Genomic DNA, 19,139 nt, shown 5'->3' with positions numbered 1-19,139 from the left:
CAAGCATCCAGAAGTTAATAAATATGTAAATAAAAAGGAAAAGGAAAAATGGATATTGTGTCATACCTACATGGATCTTCTATCATTTACACACCTCATCATTTACAGTTAGTGTAACATAACTTAGCATTTTTTTTGAAGTTTACTTATGAGTTTCTTATATGTTCTTTTCTCTATAGTATGAAAAGACAACTACAAACAACTAAAATTATAAAATATCCTCACACGTGGGGATTTAACTTCCCACATAGTTGTGGGAATAACATTTCTAATGCATCATAAAATGGGCCCACTCCACCCCCCATCCTCCTTTGGTCCCCTTTATAGTTTTTAAGGCTTTATATACATTCACACGAATTCAAGCACATACACATGTACTTTACAATCTAGAACCTGCACATGAGATTTTTGCTTTTCTGAGTTTGTATCATTTCATTTAATACAATTAATTTCAAGACCATTCACTTCCTTGGAAATTTTATCTCATCATTCTTTATCAGTAATTAAAATCTTATTACGTACATTACCATATTTGTTTTTATTGAAAATAGATTCTTCTCTTATACAATACATCCTGACCTCATTTTTCCTCTCTTCAGCTTTCCTTTCTCATGTTCCACACTACACCCCTCCCACATCAGATCCAATCCTTCTCAGTTTTCCTTCAGAAAGGAGCAGGCCTCCAAGATAAAAACCTACACACAACAAAACAAGATACAAAAAGACAAGGCAAAACCTCTCATATTGATGTTAGAATAGGCAATCCATTATGAGGAAAAGTGTCCCAAGAGCAGGCAAAAGCATCACAGACATGCGTACTTCCATTGTTAGGAATCCCACAAAACTACCAAACTAACAGCCATAAAATATACATGGCGGACATGGTGGAGAACTATGCCAGTCCTGTGCTTGCTGCTTCATTCCCTGTGAGCCCATATAAACAGCTGATTCAGTGGGCCATGTTCTCCTTGTGTCCTACATGACCTCTCACTCTTCAAATCTTTCCTCTCCCTCTTCTACTGTTTACTTCTCTTGGATATAATTAGAGCATTCTTGTTTTAGAACTTTTAGGTGGGCTGTCAAGTTGCTAGTATGGATTGCTTCAATTATTTTATGCAGGCACTTAATGAAGTGAACTTTCCTCTTAGTAACACTTTCATTGTGTCCCATAAGTTTGTATGTGATGTGTATTTATTTATATTCAATTATAGAAAGTCTTTTCTTTCCTTTCTTTATTTCCCTCTTGACTGATTTTTCATTCAGTAGAGAGTTGTTCAGTTTCCAAGAGAGTGTAGGCTATCCTTTGATTTGTTACTGTTGATATCCAGCTTTTCAACCCATGGTGGGTTGATCAGATGCAGCAAGTTATTTCAATATTCTTGTATATAATGAGAGTTGCTCTATGTCTTCTATTTAAATTATATTTTATTATAAAGTACATGCATGCATGTTTGTATTTGTATATATACATGTGTGTCAGTGTACTCAGAGAGTAGAAAGGACATTGGAGAGCTTGGAACTAGAGTTACAGGTGCTTGTATGTCATTTGACATGGGTGTTGGGAGCCAAATTCAGGTCTTCTACCCCAGTGTATAGCTCAAGAACTTGTAAAGTTCCATACAAATTTTGGTTTCCAAGTATCTTCTTCAGAACAAAGAAATAACATAATTTTATTTTTTGAAGGAACTTCCTTGGAAGCACTGAGAATAATACATTAGTTGAGGCAACAGTGGTTACAGTAAAACAGCAGTACTATACTTTGCTGGATCAGCAACCAGAGTGGGACTCTAAGGATGGATTGTAACATTAATTGAAATCCAACTGTGAGCAAAGCAGAAAATTTATTAATATAAAGCCTCTACCTTCAAAGGATTCACAGTTAAACAGATTTATAGGAATGTGGTTATTCAATCAAGTAACACAATGGTTAAATAGCATAGCTTTCACCTAGAGAATTCCAGAGAAACACTCTGTCTTTATGTCTCCCTAGGGAGCCATTTTTAATGAACTTCAAGTCTTGTACCTCTTCCTTTGCTATTCTAGTTTCCAATGCTCAATCGATGCTTTGAGGGAGACCCATTTCCAAGGGATCAGGTCTGGGTTGATGCCAATTGTTGCCTGCAGTGAGAGAATTGTCTTCATACCAATTTCTTCTGGTAAAACAAGACCCATAATGAACTGCAGTCAGGCTTCTGGCTTTATCCTCTTGGGACTGTCCAGTGACCCAGAGAAATGGCAGCCCCTCTTTGGCATCTTCCTTGCTCTCTACTTGGTCAGCGTTTTAGGGAACCTGCTACTTCTGTTAGCTATCGGTGCTGATGTCCACCTCCACACCCCATGTATTTCTTCCTCAGTCAGCTCTCACTCGTGGATCTTTGCTTCATCACAACCACAGCTCCTAAAACACTGGAGTCTCTGTGGACTGGAGATGGATCAATCTCATTCTCTGGATGCCTGACTCAGTTGTACTTCTTTGCTGTCTTTGCTGACATGGATAACCTGCTTCTGGCAGTCATGGTTCTTGACTGCTATGCTGCTATCTGCCACCTACTGTGCTACCCAGTTCTCATGACTCCTTGTAGATGTGGGATTCTGGTTAGTGGGTCACGTGAATAACAAATGGTTTGTCTCTGACCCATGCTTTGTTGCTCTCTCAGTTATATTTTCGTACCAATCAAGAGATTCCTCATTTTTTCTGTGAATGTGGCCCTCTCTTATTGCTTTCCTGCTCAATGAAATCCTGATGATAGTTTTGGTTGGAATTTTAGGAATTGCTGCACTTCTCTGCGTTGTATTTTTTATGCTGTGGCTAGAGTTCCATCAGCACAGGGGAAAAGGAAAGACTTGGCCACATGCAGTTCCCACCTCTCTATAGTCTTCCTTTTCTATAGCACAGTCTTTGCTGCCACCTGAAGGCCCTATCTACTTCTCACTCCTCTGGGGAGGTGTTAGCTGCTGTCGTGTATACCTTGGTAACTCCCACTCTGAACCCCTTCATTTATAGTCTGAGAAATAAGGATGTTAAGAGTTCATTGAGAAGGATCCTAAACATGGAATAGTCTCAGTAATAAGGATCATCTATCAGGAAGGATCACACTCCTACATCATGCAAAGTAAGTTAGTTAATACCATGGCTCTGGGAATAATTACATGTTTGCTATGGCTAATCTTTAGTGTTAACTGGACTGGATTTGGAATCACCTTGAATACACATCTGGGAATTTCTATGAAGATGTCTCTGGAGAGATTTCATTGAGGAAGAAAGATACACTTTGAGTGTGGCATGATCCATTCTATAGAATCATCCTTGAATGATAAAGGGAAAAATGAAAGACTAGGACTATCATTATTCATCTGTTTTTGCTTGTTGATCATAGATGCAATGTAAGCTATGATCCCATCTTCCTTCTGTGCTTTCCTCATCCTGATGTATATTTATTGTATTTTTCAAACCACGAATAAAATGAATCTTTCTTTCCTAAATTGCTTGGCAGGTATTTATGTTGTATGGAGTAAACAACTCACACTGATTGACATCATCTTTTAACCTAACATGAAAAAATGCTTAACTATTATCTTCCCCTTGTACATAGTTCTTAAAACCAAAAGGGAATCTGAGAAAGAGCAGAGTTACTCATCTCCAGTCCATTATGGGAGACTTTTCAGTCAAGACACTGAAAGTCCAATAGAAAATCTTCACTGCTCTCCTTCTTAGGTCACATTTCAGTTGGTTTGCAGTAGAGAAGCCTTTTTAGTGCTTGCTGAATTTCCAAGTTCCTCAAGGCAGAGATGCCAGGGTTGAAGATGGGGGTGACCATTGTGAAGAGTATGGCAATGACCTTCAAGAGGAGCTGGGAATGTACAGTAGAGGGTGCAATGTACAAGACAATGATTGTTCCATAGAATGTGAACACCACAGTCAGGAGTGAGGAACATATGAAGATCTTGGTCCTTCTGGCTGCAAAAAGAATTCTCATCACTGTTACCACAATCTGAGAATAGCAGATCAGAACCATCTAAAGGGTTCAGTCAGGAAAAAAAAATGAGAGAAAAATATAGTCACCTGGATCACTTGTGTATCTGAATAAGCCAGGACAATCTTGGGTGAGAAATCACAGTAAAAATAATCTATTAGGTTGTGTCCATAGAGCTTCAGTTGGGCCATCAGAACAATAACTAGTCAATCTACCATGATGCCAGACAGCCAGACTGTGAGCACCAACTCCAGGTACCATTGAGGCCCCATCAGAAGTGGGCATCATAGGTGGTGACCGATTTCAAGGTAGTGATCAACTTGATAGCCAATTTCTTTGAATATTATCATTACATATAAATGTATGTATGTGTGTATGTAGGTGTATGTATGTTTGTACACACATACATACACACATTTATAAAATCTACTGATTTCATTTTTGTTGTTTAGGTATAGTTTCAGGACTGACAACCCTGAATTGGAAAACCAATGAGTAGAGTGTTTTCCTGGAGGAGTCTAATACTTCTTCCTCCAGAAGTTATTTGCTGTCTATAGTTCTTTGTCTAGGGGTGGGACCCCACACAACTTCCCCCTTGCATGTTGATATTCCATCTGTTCTTGTCTTGTTTATGGAGCCATTTCCAGTACACACTTCTTCAGAACAGATCATCTGGTATTCTGACTCTTACTATCTTTTCACCTCCTTATGTGATGCTTGCTGAACCATAGAGACAGGAGCTGTGATATAGACTTATCCATTGGAGCTGAGATCCCTGTGATCAGTTGATTTTTGTTGAATGTTCAGTTGTGGTTTTCTGTGATAGTCTCTGTGGTAGTTTGAATATGCTTGGCTCACAGAGTGGTCACATTAGGAGGTGTGGTGTTGTTAGAGTAGGTGTGTCTTTGTTTAGGTAGGTGTGGCCTTACTGGTGGAAGTGTGTCACTGTTGGGGTGGACCTTGAGATCCTCCTTCTAGCTTCCTGTGAGACAGCTTTGGTTTGCCTTCAGAACAAAATACAGAACTCTTAGATCCTCCAGCACCATGCCTGTCTGGATGCTTCCATGCCTCCTACTATGATGATAATGGACTGAACCTCTGAACCTGTAAGCCACCCTCAATTAAATGTTGTACTTTATAAAAGATGTCTTGGTCATGTTGTCTCTTTACAGCAATGGAAATCCTAAGAAAATCTTAATTTGTTATAAGGAGAGGCTTTTTTGATGAAGGATAGCACCTACATTTATCTGTGGGTAAAAGGATAAGATTTAGAATGTAGTTAGGAATTATGCTGGTTGAGCAAAGTAGCCATAGTAGATTCTATGGCCTCTCTAGCCCAGAGAAGCAGGCTAGGTTTCCGGTACAAGGTATGACTTTCCTGTTGATGAGTAGACTTTAAGTCCAATTAGACCACAGTGGGCTGCCACCCACATGTGAGTACCACTTATTTCACATTTGTATATATCTTTCCACACTGGCCATTGCTGTACAACAATAATAAAGAGCTGGAAGCTGCAACTGGATTGAGGAGCAGACCAGGGAGGCCATCTGAGAGCTATACGGTTAAGAGGAGGTGGCCATAGTGTAGGATCAAAATGGGATGAGTAGCTCATGAAACTGCCTTCCCACAAAAAGTCTAACACCTTATACTATACATGTCTCGATGTCTTTATTATTATTAAACCCAAGCATCCTGGCCTCCAAAACCACCTTCAGGACAAGATGCTGGAAGCTGAAGACTGGATTGTCTGGACTTTAGTAGAGGCTTGAATCCTGAAAACTTAGGCTCTAATGTCAGTGGTATAATGGACTTTTAAGCCTTTCAAAATCTACCCCCAGTGACACCACATCTGCTCCAAGAAGTCTTCTTCTTCTTCTTCTTCTTCTTCTTCTTCTTCTTCTTCTTCTTCTTCTTCTTCTTCTTCTTCTTCTTCTTCTTCTTCTTCTTCTTCTTCTTCTTCTTCTTCATCTTCTCCTCCTTCTCCTTCATCTTCATCTTCTCCTCCTCTTCTTCATCTTTCTCATCTCTTCCTCCTCCTCTTCTTCCTACCCCTCTTCCTCATATTCTTAATTCTTCTTTGTTTCTCCTTCTTTTTATTCTTTTCAAGACAGAGTTTCTCTGTGTAGCCCTGGCTATTTTGGGAATAGCCCTGTCAACTAAGCTGGCATTGACCTGAGTGCTCTGTATGCCTCTGCCTCCTGAGTGCTGGGATTAAAGTTATGCAATGCCACCACCTGGCCAAGGCCTATTATCTTAATCTTTCTTAAATAGTTCTAATAGGCTGGGGGTTTGGGGACAAAGCCAAGATGGTATGGGCCAAGAGGTCCTCTCCATCTCTTCTGATCAGGAGCTGGTGCTGGCCAAAGCCCTCATGGAAAAACACTGGACAAAGCCAGATTCTAATTACAGATTCCAAAGTGCTCAACTGAACCTAAGGTCACCCCTATAGGTCCATAAAAACTCACATAATAAGGCAATAACCCCAGTACTTCACCATCATGTCACCATCTCCCTCCCTTTCCCTACATAAAGCCCCTAACTAGGCCAGCTATGAGACCTCACTTACCTCATCCTGTGAACCCAGGGAATGTACCAGAGAGCTGCTCCCAATAAACCTGACTTTATACTTTAATTTGGCTCAACTCAACTTATTTTCTAGGTGAATACACCTACCAAGTTCTACCATCTATGGACCAATATTCAAATATTTGAGCATATATGGGCCATTCTTATTCAAACTATCAAATTCCACTCCATGGATTCCATAGCCTTGTGGCCACACCATATTACAAAATTCATTTAGTCTAATTTCAAAAGTCTCCATAGTCAATCACAGACTTGACAGAGTTTAAAATTCCCATGTACAAAGTTTCTTCTATATCCTCTAGTAACGGCACAGGGGAAACGTTTCTGAACAGAACACCAATGGCTTTGCTCTAAGAGCAAGAATCGACAAATGGGACCTCAGAAAACTGCAAAGCAAAGCACATAGTCAATAGGACAAAACGGCAACCAATAAATTGGGAAAAGATCTTTACTAATCCTATATCCGACAGAGGGCTAATATCCAGTGTATACAAAGAACTCAAGAAGTTAGTCTCCAGAGAATAAAATAACCCTATTAAAAATGAGGTACAGAGCTAAACAGGGAATTCTCAACTGAGGAAACTCAAATGGCTCTAAAGCACCTAAAGAAATGTTCAGCATTCTTAGTTATCAGGGAAATGCAAATCAAAACAACACTGAGATTCCACCTTATACCAGTCAGAATGGCTAAGATGAAAAACTCAGGGGACAGCAGATGCTGGAGAGGATGTAGAGAAAGAGAAACACTCCTCCATTGCTGGTGGGATTGCAAGCTGGTACAACCACTCTGGAAATCAGTTTGGCAATTCCTCAGATAATTAGACATAGTACTACCTGTGGACCCAGCTATACCACCCCTGGGCATATACCCAGAAGGTGCTCCTACATATAATAAAGACACATGCTCCACTATGTTCATAGCTGCCTTATTTATAATAGTTAGAAGCTGGAAAGAACCCAGATGTCTCTCAACAGAGGAATGGATACAGAAACTGTGGTATATATATACAATGGAGTGCTATTCAGCTATTAAAAACAATGAATTCATGAAATTCTTAGGCAAATGGATGGAACTAGAAAGTGACATCCTGAGCGAGGTTACCCAGTCACAAAAGAACGCCATGATACGCACTCACTAATAAGCAGATGCTAGTCCAAAAGCTCAAAATAAACAAGTTACAATTCATCCAGCACAGGAAGCTCAAGAAGGAGGACTTAAGTGAGGGTGCTATGGTTCCTCTGAGAAAGGGAACATAATACTCACAGGAGCAATGTGCGGAGCAGAGAAGAAGTAAAGGCCACCCAGAGACTGCCTTCCCTGAGGATTCATCCTATAAAAAGTCACCAAACCCCGACACTACGACAAGAAGTGTATACCAAAAGGAGCATGCCATGGCTGCCTTCAGAGGGGCCCCGCCAGAGCCCTACACATACAGAGGCAGAAACTAGCAACCAACTATTGGGCTGGGCTTGGGGTCCCCAATGGAGGATCTGGAGAGTGGTCTGGAGGAGTTGAAGGTGTTTACAGCCCCACGGGAAGAACAATAACTTTGGACACTCAGACACCCCAAGACTCCCAGGGACTGAGCCATCAATCAAGGGGTACACATGGTTCCAGGCAAAAATGTGGCAGAGGAATACCTTGTTGGGCATCAGCAGGAGGAGTGGTCTTTGTTCAGGTAAAGGCTCAATAGAGGCCCCAACAAAGGGAAAGGGACAGGGGTGGGGTGGGGTGGGGGTGGGAGTGTGTCGGGTAGAGGGGCATATGCATGGAGGCAGGGGGTGGGAGGACTGGTTGGGAATCTTTGGGGGAGGGGGCTTTTGGGAGGAGTGAAATTGGGAAAGGTAATGTAAATTGGTAATGTAAATTGTTGGGAACCAGAGAGCTTGGCTCAATGACCCCAGCTGAGCTGTTTGCACAGGTTTCTTGAGAGCAAAACATCCTGTGGCTTAGCTTGATTCCTGCCTTCTTGCCCGGTGTGGTACTGACTTCCCAGGTTCCTGACCTATGACTATAAATGTTTTTTCCTGTTCCCTTCCCTGGCCTCTAGTATATATATTGCTCTTCTCTCAGTATAGCTTTGGCATTCTCCTTGCAGAATGACCCGTGTCTATGTTTTTTGTTAATCTCCCAGGCCTACGCCCAATACTTGGTACAGTGGCAGCACAGGCTCGGTCAAATGGAGGTCCCACCAAGATCGGGAAAGAGAGGAGCACCTGACAGGATCTTTCCAAGAAAAGCCAGCTGGCAAAAGGAATAGGAACATATTGAGGGATATATGTTGCAAGAAACAAAGAGTACAGGATGGCACCATGGGTATAGCAAGTTCACCTTAAAATTGGTGGATCAACTGGTGGTTCTGCTTAGGTAACAGGTATTGGGTTCAAGGTTAAAACAGCTAGGGTGTGACAGCAAATTGGGATGGTGAATTTTATTAGGCAAATTGTCAGCAGTCGAAAACTGCATCAGGCAAGAGGAATGGGGCATAAAATAAAATAAAATAAAATAAAATAAAATAAAATAAAATAAAATAAAGAGTAAAAGACAAAAAAACAGACTTTAGAAACATGGAAGAGAAAGAGAAAGAAAGAAGGAAAATGGATTCAAAACTCTCTTAGGGACAAGGGGAAACATGGAGACGTCCTGTTTCCTCTATGGACCCTGCTGGAGATATTATTAGTACTGGTTACAAGTGCTCTTTCCTCTCTATGTATTGTTTTTGGTGCACCAATTTGTCTACATGTGTCTGTCCTTGTTTCCTTGTTTGAATGATTGTCTTATGTTTCATGTTGAAAAGAAAAAAATGGTCAAAACTTTATTTCATGTTGTAAAGAAAAATTGGTAAAAACTTTATCTACTGGAGGTCCATATCTTGATCCAGTCTCAGTTTACACAGCAGAGACTGATTTAAGCTGCCCTGCATTTAGCTAGGAGTCAAGCACAGCTAGAGAAAAGCTGCTTTTAAAAGGGCCAGAAAGCATTCTTGTGTCTGCTTTCGCCCTATGGAGACTAGTCAGGGATGCTCTCTTGAATACCAATGCTAAGGTTAAGGATCAGATGTTCGAGATTAAAAGAACTTTTGGAGTAGTACAAGATGATGCCTCAAAGGAGTCTTTGAAGGCATCCGAATCAGAGAGTGAGACAGAATTATCTGTTGATGAGGAGGAGATTCTAGAAAAAGAGATAGAGGAATTGAAATTAAAATTAAAGAAATGTAAAGAGCAAAGAGTGTCCACTTCCTGACCACCTAGTAAAAATCCTTTCTTTAAAGAAGAGGGGGCTTCTGCTCCTCCAGCATATGAACCTTATCTAGCCCTTGATTGGTGTTATGAAGAACCAACACCAAAAAGGGGAGTAGTTTTTTCTGAATCTATTTCTAATACAAAAGCAGCATATCCTGTGATTGAGATTCCTGATCCTGCTAATCCAGGACAGGTGATAAGACATCATGTGCCTTTGAGTTTTAAAGAGTCGAAGAGCCTAAAGGAAGCTGTTTCTTCCTATGGACCTTTAGCCCCTTTTACCTTAGCCATTTTTGAGTCATATGCTACTTCTAATTTGACTCCTGGGAATTGGCAAGAATTATGCTGAGCAGTACTGAGTGGGGGGAGATTATTTACTTTGGAAAGGAGAGTTCCAGGAGCAATGTGTTCAGTTAGCCAGAATAAACGCAAATACAGGATTGCCTCAGAGAAATGTGGAGATGTTAACAGGGACTGGAACCTATGCTGGGCTTCATAATCAGATTCAATATGATCCTGCTGTATATGTTCAAATTTCATCTGCTGCTGTTAGGGCTTGGAAAGCTTTACCTAATAAAGCAGCTGGGGATCAATTGTCTAAGGTAATTCAAGGACCTTCTGAACCTTTTCAAGAGTTTGCGGATAGATTATTACAACTTACTGGAAAATTGTTTGGAGATGCAGATACAGCAATGCCTATAGTAAAATGCCTTTGAAAATGCAAACAAATATTGTAAAGAAGCTATTAGACCATACAGAACACAAAGTTTGAATGATTATATTAGAATCTGCAAAGAAATTGATGGTAATTATGTCGTGGGGCAGGTTATGGCAGCTGCCATGCAAAAAGGTTCAAATGGAAATCTTGTTTGGGATGTGGACATTTTTAAAAGAGAATGTCCTAAAAATAGAGGGACTTCAGATCCTGAATTATGTCCTCGCTGTCGCAAAGCACACCATTGGAGTAATGAGTACAAAAGGTCGTCCCCTCTATCCTCTGGGAAATGGGGAAGTGGGCCCACTCCAGGGCCCTCAAACCAGAGTGTACAGAGCCATGAATACCCCTGCCATAACCCCTATACCAATTCAGCTTGTTCCTCAAGCCAACCCTTTCATGTCCAAGACCTTGTCAGAGGTACCCCAGGAAGTGCAGGCAGGATTGGACCTCTGCTCATCCACCAGAGCAGTATTGATGCCTCAAATGGGTTCTCAGGCCCTAGGCACTGGAGTCTATGGACCGCTACCATCTAGAAGCATGGGCCTTCTTTTAGGACACAGTAGTGTCTTATTGAAAGGAATAAGGATCCTTCCTGGGGTAACTGATGCTGATTATACTGGAGAAATTAAAATTATGGTGTCTATAGAAAGAGGGGTTGTGGTTATTCCCCCAAGGAAATAGAATTGCTGAATTTGGGAGGACTACCTCCTACCAAAATTCCACACTAATAATGCTGTATTCAAGACTTCTAGGGGGAATCAAGGGTTTGGCTCCACTGGAGCAGGTACCTTTTCCTTAGACACACGCCCTACACTTACTCTAGGATTGATGGAAAGCCTATGAAGGGATTATTGGACACTGGAGCAGATACTATGGTAATTTCAAAAGCCTTTTGGCCAAAGAATTGGCCTCTAGATGTATCTCAATCTACTTTACAGGGTATAGGAACAGCCACTGCTCCACTTAGGGGTAGCAAGGTGTTAAAGTGGAAGGATGAGGAAGGCCATGAAGGATGGTTTCAACCCTTTATTTTAGAGCATTTACCTATTAATCTTTGGGGAATTGATGTCCTCATGAAAATGGGGGCCATAATTACCACTCAACCAGTACAAAATATGTTGGATAAACAAGGTAATATTCCTGGAAAAGGCTTGGGGAAATATTTACAAGGAAAACCTATAAGTGTGAGTAAAGAATCACTAGTACTTAAACATCCAAAAGATAAAATTGGATTGGGAAATTTATCTTAAGGGTCACTGTTAAAAAGCTTCCTATTCTCAAACCTTTACCAATCACATGGAAGTCAAATGAGCCTGAGTGGATTGAACAGTGGCCCCTTTCTAAGGAGAAATTGGAGGCAGCTCATCACCTAGTACAAGAACAACTTCAGGCAGGACATATTGTTCCATCTACATCCCCTTGGAATACTCCTATTTTTGTTAAGAAACAAATCAGGCAAATGGAGGCTCTTACAAGATCTCAGGGAAACTAATAAAACCATGATGCCTATGGGTCCTACTCAACCAGGGTTGCCTTCTGTTGCCATTCCTAAGGATTGGCACTTGTTAGTTATAGACCTGAAAGACTGTTTGTTTTTTTTTTTTTTTTTTTTTTTTACAGTGCCATTGTATCCCAAGGATTGTGAGCGTTTTGCTTTTAGTATTCCCTCTATTAATTTCAGAGAGCCTGAACATCACTACTATTGGATAGTCTTACCTCAAGGAATAGCTAATAGCTCCACTGTGTGTCAAGTGTATGTGGTGACAGCTCTACAACCCTTAAGGAAAAAGTATTCTCAGATGTACATCATTCATTACATGGATGATATTCTTTTAACAGCTAGAGAGGAGAAGGTACTTCTTGTAGCTTATGCTGATCTTCAATATGATTTAAGGCAAGCTGGATTGATTATTGAGCCTGAAAAGGTACAAAAGGAATATCCATATCAATATTTAGGCCATGAACTCTTACAAAAAGGAATTTGTCCACAAAAATTGAAAATTAGATTGGATACCTTAACATTGAATGATTTCCAGAAATTATTAGGAGATGTATATTGGTTACAGCCATCATTGAGGCTTAATACAGGGCAATTAAATCCCCTTTTTGATATATTAAAGGGGGATGCTTTACTCAACTCTCCTAGGAAATTAACAAAGGAAGCTAGAAAATGCTTAGAATTAGTGCAAAGAGCCCTTGAGGAAGCTCATCTAAATTATATAGATTATTCTAAAAAAATATTGTTTTTGGTTTTTGCCTCTAAACATTCTCCCACAGGTATTTTTTGGCAGGAGGGACCCATATTTTGGGTACATTTGCAAGCTTCACCTTCCAACATTGTATTGTCTTATCCACAGGCAGTGGTATCCTTACTGCTTAAGGCATATAAAATAAGCTTGCAAACATTTGGCAAGGAACCTGATGTTATGATTACACCCTATAATAAGGACCAGCTTCAAATATTATCACAAGGTTTTGCTGATTGGGCCTTAATTAGATGTGTTACCAATTGTTATTTTGATAGTCATTATCCAGACAATAAGTTGTATCAATTTTTTTCATCCAGTAGTCTTTCCAAAGATTGTTTCCTCTTACCCTTTGGATTGTGCTCAGTTGGTTTTCACTGATGGATCATCCAATGGGAGATCTGCTGTTATTTTCAGGAATGAAGTGAAAGTTATAAAAATTCCTAATTGTTCTACACAATTAGCAGAATTAAAGGCACTTCAGTTAACCTTGAGTTTACTCCCTAATAAAGCATGTAATATTTATATGGATTAGTATGTATGTTTCCCAAATTATAGAACCATTAGAAACTGCAGCATATGTGTCACTGGTTTCCTCTATTTATTCTTTCCTGTTGGAGGTGCAAGCTCTTCTATGACAAGCACAAACAACCAGTATTTGTGGATCATATACGAGGACATTCATTATAACCTGGTCCCCTGGCACAGGGCAATCATAAAGTTGATTTATATACCCAACCTCCATTGGTTGCATTGAATTTGGCCACCAATCAATAAATTTCATCTTAATGTAAATTCTTTGAAGTTTCACTGTAATATTACTAGAGAACAAGCTGTGCAAATTGTTGCTCAGTGCCCTCGATGTGCTCAATTCATTTCACCCCCCAATTTGGAATGAATCCCTGAGGTCTTAAAGCAAAGGATATTTGGCAAATGGATGTGACTCGTGTCCCATCTTTTGGGAAACTACAATTTGTTCATATATCTATTGATACCTTTTCTGGTATGATTTTTGCATCTGCACATAGTGGTGAAAAGGTAAAAGATGTAAAAAAAATCATTGTCTACAAGCTTTTGCTTGCATGGGAGTCCCAAATCAGTTAAAAACCGATAATGGTCCAGCATATACCAGCGGACCCTTTGAAAAATTTTGTTTGGACTTTCATATTATTCATAAAACAGGGATTCCATATAATCCACAAGGGCAAGCTATAGTGGAGAGAGCTAATCATACTTTAAAAAAAATATCTTGAAAAAACAAAGGGGGAGTTTACCTCTCCGCATGCTAGATTGTCCTTTGTTCTTTATACTTTAAATTTTTTATTAATAGATAGAGATAAGCTTTCTGCTGCAGACAGACATCGGAAAGGTGCGAAGAAGTCAGAGGGTTTAGTAAAATGGAAAGAGTTATCTTCAGGAGTTTGGAAAGGTTCTGATCCAGTGTTGGTCAGGACAAGAGGTTCTGTTTCTATTTTTCCTAAAGATGCAGAAAGTCCTATCTGGGTTCCTGAGCACTGTGTGTGTTCTGTCATTATGAACACTGGTACAGATAGACACTCACTGGAGCTTTGTGGAAAATCCACTAGTCCTGATGCCAGTGGGGATAAGAAGTACTGTGTGGCCAGTTGTGTATTCTACTAATAGGACTACAGAGAATTCTGCAGCTAAATTAGAAGTAGAACAGAGTGATATTACCTTACATCTTATATTAGAGAATAGTTTATGCTAGATAGAACTTTATTTCTTGACTTCTGTCTTGTGCTTTGCAATGATTCCTTGAATACTAAACCATGTGTTTTAGTCCCATTCTTCTGTAGTTTGAAAAGTCTCATGAACAAAAAGAAGACAAGAAGAAATTGAATTGTTCTAGCAGATTGTGTGTACTGACAAACTACTGAGAGTATAAAGATGCTTCTGTGGTTGAAGAGTTCCTGGAATTGTATCTATGCCTCTAAATAATGAAGGGAGATTCCCTGTCACCTTGTATTAACATCAGAGAGACTTTGGCATTATTGCCACCCCTGATTAAAAAATGTCTGGGTCTATGGCACTGGGGTTTTTGGCTTGTGCAGCTGCCACATTGGGATTGTTCCTGCTAAACCATATGTGCAAACAACAAAACCAGTCCAGAGCAGTAACTGAACAAGTGATTAAGTCTTTGGCACAGGATAATACATCTGCTCAAATTTGGCTCAGCCTGTATTGAGAATAGTTAGTCTATGACGGGAGTCTATGCAACTACTTTGCAGTCCACACCAACCTAAGACAGGAGCTCTGGGACTGGCAGAGATTCACAGAGATGGGTAATGGGAGTTGGATGGAAGGTGTCCTAAGACAGCTGCTATTCATTCTTAAAAAAATAAAAAAGGGGGAGTTGTTGGGAACCAGAGAGCTTGGCTCAACGCCCCCAGCTGAGCTGTTTGCACAGGTTTCTTGAGAGCAAAACATCCCATGGCTTAGCTTGGTTCCTGTCTTCTCGCCCAGTGTGGGAAGGACTTCCCAGGTGCCTGACCTATGACTATGATTGTTTTTTTCCTGTTCCCTTCCCTGGCCTCTAGTATATATATTGCTCGTCTCTCAGTAAAGCTTTGGCATTATCCTTGCAGAATGACCCATGTCTGTGTTTTTTGTTAATCCCCCAGGCCTACGCCCGATACTTGGAACCGTGGCAGCACAGGCGCTCTCAGTAAATGAAAAAGATACTCAATAAAAAAAAAAGAAATTTACATACTTGAAACCCTGAATCATTAAAGCTATTGAAGTAAAAACAAAATCATTTCGACAGAGAATATAACTCATCACTGTATTTCAGATTACTGCCAATATAAAACTGTTAGTTTCCAGGGCTCAGCCCTTGTTCCCTTTCTCATCTGGAGTCATTTCCTAGGTGGTTTCATCAATGCTCAGGACATTACATATATAACTCACATGGCATCATGGTCCAAATCTCTTTGTACCCCTGATGGTCAAGGGTAGGGGAGATGACTTCATAGAAGCCCATGGAACAGGCAGCCATAACTGACAAGTTCCAGCCACAATCTGCTCTCTAGGTATCTCTTGACCCACCCACAACAGACTCAGTGCATTAAACACATAGGTTTTCTAAGTTTTCATATTTTATTTCCTTTCATATTTACAAATTTTTCTTTTAATGACACAAACCGCACCTTATAATTGGAAGATGAAAAAAATAAATCCAGCTGGTATGGGTTGGTTTACCTCGGGAGTGAATTCCCCACCAGCCTGGGAACATACAGAGGAACCTCCACTCCCAGGTTCTCGAACACTCCCAGGATCACAGGATCACAGGATCACAAGATCACAGGATCACAGGAACTTGGTCACATCAAGATCCCACGGCCCCAGAGGCAGTTTGACTCCCAGGAGCTCTGACACCCCATGATCTCAGAACCACAGAGACAGCTGGACTCAGCAGTTTTGACACAACCAGGATCAAAGGAAGGATAGGCTACAGTCACATATTGCAAGGGCAGGTAGCATTAGAGATAATCAGATGGCAGGAGGCAAGCTTAAGAGCATAAACAACAGAAACCAAGGTAACATGGTGTCATCAGAATGCAAATCTCCCACTATAGCAAGTACTGGATATACCATCATGTTGGAAAAGAAATTTTCAGATCTCAAATCACTTCTCATGATGATGATAGAGGACTTTGAGAAGGACATAAATAACTTCCTTAAAGAAATACTGATAAACAGGTAGAAACCCTTAAAGAGAAAACACAAAAATCCCTTAAATAATTATAGGAAACACAAACAAACAGGCAAAGGAAATGAAAAAAACCATCAAAGATTTAAAAATGGAAATAGAAACAAAAAAAAATCACAAAGGGAGACAAACCTAGAGTTAGAAACCCTAGGAAAAGGATCAGAAACCACAGATGCAAGCATCACCAACAGAATACAGAGATAGATGAGAGAATCTCAGAAGAAGAAGATACCATAGACAACATTGACTGTCAGAATCTTTTGGTAGATGATTAATGCCTAGGGCATAAGTTTGGATTTATACTTATTTAGAAAAGTGCAATTTTAAATTTATATTATCAGTCAGAGTGGTCTAATTAAAGACCAAGAAATATTATGGTCTCATATACACCATTCAAATTTCCTTAGTTAAGAAGGTAGATCAATGACTAGAAATAGATCATGAGTTGTAAATATCTCCCCTTTTTCACATCTGAATTATGGCCAAAATTTATAGCTGTTTAGTGATTTTATTCTTCAAATACTCTTCAGGAAAAATTCTCAATAGAAAGTTATTACGTATTTTCCACTAATGAGTAACTTTGGGAGCTGAATCTCCAAGGTCAAGAATTTCTTTCTGTAGGCAAACTCTTTCTCATCCCAAGAGAGGAAATACAGACTACACTTATCATCTCTACTTGCATATATTGTCTCAGCAATGAATGCAAAGGGCAGGATGCTTGTATGTCTAAGAACACTGGACAAAGTGGATGTTTCTAAGTTTATCATTGACTAGTGGATGTAGCGTAGTCAGAAGGTAAGTGTGAAATGTGGTATTTTATGGAGTATTAGGTCATATATCAGATAGGAACATAGAAGATGTAGTATAGGACAAAATTCCATTTGTATGTTAGTTTCCAAAGTTACATGTAAATAATCCCACATAAAAATATGTTTCACAGTAAAAATACTTCTATGAAGCAGCAATGTTATATATTATATTTATGCATACATCACACACACAGTTTGAGGAAAAAAAATCCTGAGTTGAAAACTTGAACATAGTGATTGGTTTACAGATATATGAAACATGAAAGTAGAACTAGAAGACAGATACAAAAGATGAGTTTAAAAGTAGTTTAAAATAGGAGAAACCAGATTGGGAGACTGCAGATGAGTCAGATCACTAGAAATCAGGAGAGTATTGTAGGTACTTTAAAAGTCAGACAAAAGATTTGAAGTGAAAACAAATGGTTTTCAATTGAGCTGTGTTTTTGAGAAATCAAATAATCACTTGATTGAAATTTAAACCTGACATTGATGAGAGTTATTTTGTGAAATACAAGCAAAAATAGTTGCTTTAAGAGCATTCAGGAAAGCACAGAATTAAAACTTTTGGATTAGAAGGCAAATAAGGATTGAGACAGGAGCTTTTGTCTAAATACATCATAAGAAATAGGAAAATGAGGCAAAAGTCCTAGAAGCCAAGGGATTGTCACTTATTAATATGTATCTCATTTTAAGCTAAGTCTTTAGATGCAACCTCAGATGCATATTATATTTCAGATAATCTCAGTACTGAGTCTCAGGTGCTCTGAGTTCCAATGAGATCTATATATTTTCTAGATGAATAGTTTGAGATGAATGCAATAGCAGTGATTGGTTCCATTTGATTACAATATCAGTGATAATGTTTAACATGGGGATTGATAGCATGAAAGGCATGTTATTGCCTGATTGCAGGAATGATTGTCTCTAAACAAGAGTGTGAGAATAGGTGTAACCATGAATGAAAATAACCTCCCAATTTTTAGTACAAAGATGGAAAAGTGATACTGCTTGTATGACTGCCAGAACAATTCAATTTTTAAAAATTTGGTGCTGCTGATTGCAGCATGAGTTGGTGGAAACACAGATTCTCATCTTACCCCAGTCTCTGAAGTCAGAATTTCTGTGGTGGAGTGTGACACCTGTGACTTAACAGCATTTCCAGGTGAGTGTACATTGTGACACCTGAGACTTAACAGCATCACAGGTGACTGTACAGTGTGACACCTGTGACTTAACAGCATTTCCAGGTGAGTGTACAGTGTGACACCTGTGACTTAACAGCGTGTCCAGGTGCATATACAGTGTGACACCTGAGACTTAACAGCATCACAGGTGAGTGTACAGTGTGACACCTCTGACTTAACAGCATGTTCAGGTGGGTGTCAGGTTTGTGAAACTTTGAAGTTCTCATTTTTATTTAGAAAAATATTCCAAAAAACTTATTTCTCTGTATTCTAAACCATATATCCATTGGCACAACTACACATGTGAGCATCAGCAGTTAATAACCATGTACATGAAAATGAAAGGAAAAAGGATATGGTAGTTATCCTATATGCATCTTCTGTCTTTCAAATATAGCTCATCATTCTGGCTTTTCTTAAGAAAAAGCATCCTTCTGAGCTGTTTATATATTCTTTACTACAAAGTATGAAAGGACAGCCAGAAACTTCTAAAATTGTAAGATCTTCCCATATGTGTGGGAATTTAACTCCCCACATAGTTTGTAGGAAGAATGTGTCTTGTAATGTACCACAAAGACAGGGTCTCTCTCTCTCTCTCTCTCTCTCTCTCTCTCTCTCTCTCATTCTACTTTGGTCCCCTTTATAATA

At 39.5% G+C, this 19,139-nt stretch overlaps 2 pseudogenes; one reads left to right on the top strand and one right to left on the bottom strand.

Annotated features, from left to right (window-relative positions):
* The first annotated feature begins 2,173 nt into the window (after positions 1-2,173).
* On the top strand, positions 2,174-3,059 carry LOC127669783 (olfactory receptor 1G1-like; annotated as a pseudogene).
* A 657-nt stretch (positions 3,060-3,716) lies between these two features.
* LOC127670063 (olfactory receptor 11A1-like) lies at positions 3,717-4,252 on the bottom strand (annotated as a pseudogene).
* Between the last annotated feature and the right edge of the window lie 14,887 nt (positions 4,253-19,139).

The sequence above is a fragment of the Apodemus sylvaticus genome, chromosome 19 (genome assembly GCF_947179515.1).
Source record: "Apodemus sylvaticus chromosome 19, mApoSyl1.1, whole genome shotgun sequence".
NCBI classification, from domain to species: Eukaryota; Metazoa; Chordata; class Mammalia; order Rodentia; family Muridae; genus Apodemus; species Apodemus sylvaticus.
The sequence above is the reverse complement of the archived record's forward strand: the minus strand, read 5'-3'. Positions and strand labels throughout refer to the sequence as shown.